Genomic DNA, 4,323 nt, shown 5'->3' with positions numbered 1-4,323 from the left:
ATGGCGGCTCTTGTCAAGTACGCCGATTCTGATGGTACCAAGGATCCCCCTTCAGATGATGAAAGGGCAGGGAAGGGAAAGAAGAATGGCAATGGCAAGGGTCCCCAGCATAACCCGGGGAACCAAGGAGGAGGCAAGCGCAAGGCCGATGGCAGCCTAGAGTTTGTAGCCAACGCCAGCTCACAAGGTAATAACCAGCGACGCAAGGGGAGACCCCCTCCCCGCGGCGGCGGATCAGGTCCGACGCTGGAGCAGCTGTTGAATGAACCTTGTCCAAGGCATGGCTCTAGAGAGAAGCCAGCGACTCATCTATGGAAGGATTGTGCAATCATGAAAGCCTTTAAAAACTACAATGGCCCGGGCGGCGGCTCAGGCGCCGGCGGCTTTCATGGCCCGGGGGGGCGGCTCAAATTCTGGTCCTCAGAGTGGTCAAGGGGGCTTTAATCAACAGTCTGGCCAGGGTCATCAACAGCAGCAGGGGGGTTATCAGACCAATCCAAAGCAGCTTAGCGGTGGACAGTATCATGTGTTTACCACTAGTTTGTGCAAGCGAGATCAGAAGCTTCACAAGAGGGCTGTGAATGCGGTTGAGCCGGCGGTCCCACGCTACTTGCGGTGGTCTGAGCAGCCTATAGTGTGGAGTAGGGAGGATCACCCTCCCCGGGTGGATAACCCAGGCCACTTGGCCTTAGTGGTGGCTCCTCAAGTAGGAGGATATAAGTTCACAAAGGTGCTCATGGATGGAGGCAGTAGCATCAACATCCTCTATTATGAGACCTTTCGCCGTATGGGGTTGGTTGATAAGAACCTCACCAGTCAAACACCATCTTCCATGGTGTAGTACCTAGTAAGTCGGCTTATCCAGTTGGCAAGATCGAATTGGAAGTGGCCTTTGGTGATGAGAACAACTACAGGGTGGAGAAATTGACCTTTGAGGTGGTCAAGATAAGAAGTCCATACCATGCTATATTTGGACGGCCGGCTTACGCCAAGTTCATGGCACGGCCGTGTTATGTGTACTTACAACTCAAAATGCCGGGTCACAATGGGACTATTACGGTTCACGGCAGCCGGAAAGTGGCTCTGGAGTGTGAGGAAGGCGACACGGCTTATGCAGAATCTGTGTGTGCTACAGAGGAGTTGAAGTTTTACAAAGACAATGTTGACCCAACAGATATGACCTCTCTGAAAAAGCCAACCACAGAACAAGAGCCGGCAATGAAATTTAAGTCAGCTGATGAGACTAAAGTTGTTGATTTTGTTCCAGGTGACTCATCTCAGCAGTTTAGCATCAGTGCAAATCTGGATCCAAAATAGGAAAGCGCGCTCATCGAGTTCATCCGTGAGAATAGGGACATCTTCGCGTGGAAACCTTCTGACATGCCAGGTGTACCTAGAGAACTCGCTGAGCATACTCTCAATGTTGATCCGAAATTTAAGCCGGTCAGACAGTTCCTTCGGCGGTTTAATGAGGAAAGGCGGAAAGCTATTGGTGAAGAAGTAGCCCGGCTCTTGGCGGCTGGGTTTATCGTTGAAGTTTTTCACCCAGAGTGGTTGGCTAACCCGGTGCTCGTACTCAAGAAGAACGGCACATGGCGGATGTGTGTGGACTACACGGACTTGAACAAGGCGTGTCCGGCTGATCCTTTTGCCCTCCCCCGTATTGATCAAATCATTGATGCTACGGCAGGTTGTGCACGTTTAAGTTTCTTGGATGCTTATTCTGGTTATCATCAGATCAAGATGGCAGTTAAGGACCAGGAGAAGACGGCGTTCATCACTCCCTTTGGAGCCTTCTGCTATGTGTCTATGCCCTTTGGACTCAAGTGTGCACAGGCGACTTACCAGCGTTGTGTGCAGAACTGTCTTCATAAACAGATCGGACGCAATGTTCACGCTTACGTGGACGATATTGTGGTCAAATCCATCAAAGAGGGAACCCTGATAGATGATTTAAGGGAAACCTTTGATAATCTCCGGGTCTATAAGATGGTGCTTAACCCGGCCAAGTGTGTCTTTGGTGTTCCTGCAGGCAAACTCTTGGGCTTCTTGGTTTCTGACAGAGGCATTGAGGCTAACTCGGAGAAGATCAAGGCCATCACCTCCCTGGCTAAGCCGGCGTGTATAAATGACGTTCAGCGCTTGGCGGGTCGCATCGCTGCGTTAAGCCGGTTTATAAGCCGTTTGGGTGAGAAGGCCATGCCCTTATATCAGTTGATGAAGAAAACTGATAACTTTGTCTGGAATGATGCAGCTAATACCGCCTTTGAGGATTTGAAGAAGCAGCTGGCAGAGCCCCCAGTCCTTGCTGCTCCGATTGATAAGGAGCCCTTACTACTGTATGTGGCGGCAAACGCGCGAGCCGTCAGTGTGGCTATTGTGGTGGAGCGCAAGGAGGAGGGTAAGGAGCATCCGGTTCAGCGGCCGGTTTATTATGTCAGCGAAGTGCTCATTGAGTCCAAGCAGTGGTACCCGCATTGGCAGAAGCTGGTATATGGTGTGTTCATGGCGAGCCGGAAACTTAAGCATTATTTTCAGGGTCATCCCATCACTGTGGTCAGCTCTGCCCCCCTTGGCGATATCATTCAAAACAGAGAGGCCACAGAGAGAATTGCTAAGTGGGCTATAGAACTTGGACCTCATGGTCTCAAATATGTGCCACGCACTGCTGTTAAATCTCAGGCCTTGGTGGATTTCATCAATGATTGGACAGAGTCACAAGTACCCGAGCAAAAGCCGGATAACACATATTGGACCATTCACTTTGATGGGTCCAGGCAGTTGGAGGGCTCGGGGGCTGGCGTTGTATTGGCTTCCCCTAAGGGTGACAAGTTCCATTATGTGCTACAGTTGATGTTCCCTTGCACTAACAATGCGGCTGAGTACGAGGCCTTGCTCCACGGTCTTCGGATAGCTAAGGAGATGAGCTTGAGCCGGGTAAGGTGCTTTGGTGACTCCGACTTGGTGGCTCAACAAGTATCAGGCAAGTGGGATTCTAAGGATCCTCTCATGGCGGCTTATCGCCGCGAGGTTGATGCCATTGCTGGGCACTTTCAGGGCTACCAAGTGGAGCACATTGATCGCAGGAAGAACGAGGCGGCTGATGCTCTAAGCCGGCTGGGCTCTCAGCGAAAGCCGGTGCCGCCTAACACTTTCCTGGACGTCCTGTATAACCCTTCAGTTAAGTTGCCTACAGAGGAAGACTTGGCTATCCCTGACCCGGAGGCACGACTAGTGGCGGCTCTTCATGTCATACCAGACTGGACAATGCCATATCTGGCTTATATAACCCGGGGAGAGTTGCCTGAGGATGAAACTTTGGCCAGGAAAATAACCCGGCGGGCTAAGTCAATGATTGTTATCGATGGCGAGTTGCATCATCGCAGTGTTACAGGGGCATTTCAGCGTTGTGTCTCCCCTGAGGAAGGTCAAGAGATCCTGCGTGAGATCCATGAAGGGGATTGTGGCCATCATGCCGGCTCAAAATCCCTTGTGGCCAAGGCTTTCCGTCATGGTTTTTATTGGTTGACGGCTCATGCTGATGCAGAGGACTTGGTCAGTAAATGTGATGGTTGCCAAAGGTTCTCACGACGGGCTCACGTGCCGGCTCAGGAGTTGAAGATGATCCCAATCACTTGGCCCTTTGCGGTCTGGGGGCTTGATATGGTTGGGCCTTTTAAAAGGTCCAAGGATAAGAAGACCCACCTCTTGGTGGCAGTTGATAAATTCACAAAGTGGGTGGAAGCTAAGCCAGTTAGCAAGTGCGATGCAGCCACGGCGGTTCAATTTATGAAAAAGGTGATTTTTCGCTTTGGCTTTCCGCACAACATTATAACTGACAATGGCACCAACCTTTCCAAAGGCGCCATGGAAGAGTTTTGTCAATGAGAGCATATCCGACTTGATGTTTCCTCAGTGGCTCATCCTCAATCCAATGGTCAAGCTGAGAGAGCTAATCAGGACATTCTGAAGGGCATCAAGCCCCGGCTTTTGGTCCCTTTGCAGCGGACGCCGGGTTGTTGGGTGGAGGAGTTGCCCTCCGTCTTATGGAGTATCAACACTACTCCTAACAGGTCTACAGGCTTCACGCCTTTCTTCATGGTTTATGGAGCAGAAGCAGTCCTTCCTAGTGACATCCGTCACGACTCACCTCGCGTGGCGGCTTACGTTGAGACGGATAATGAACAGGCGCGTCAAGATGCTCTTGACTTGTTGGACGAACAGCGTGATGTGGCAGCAGCCCGTTCAGCGATTTACCAACAAGACCTGCGCCGTTATCATAGCCGCCGGGTCAAATCCCGGGTCTTCCAGGAAGGCGACCTT

Source organism: Aegilops tauschii, chromosome 5 (assembly GCF_002575655.3).
Source record: "Aegilops tauschii subsp. strangulata cultivar AL8/78 chromosome 5, Aet v6.0, whole genome shotgun sequence".
Lineage (NCBI taxonomy): Eukaryota > Viridiplantae > Streptophyta > Magnoliopsida > Poales > Poaceae > Aegilops > Aegilops tauschii.
The sequence above is the reverse complement of the archived record's forward strand: the minus strand, read 5'-3'. Positions refer to the sequence as shown.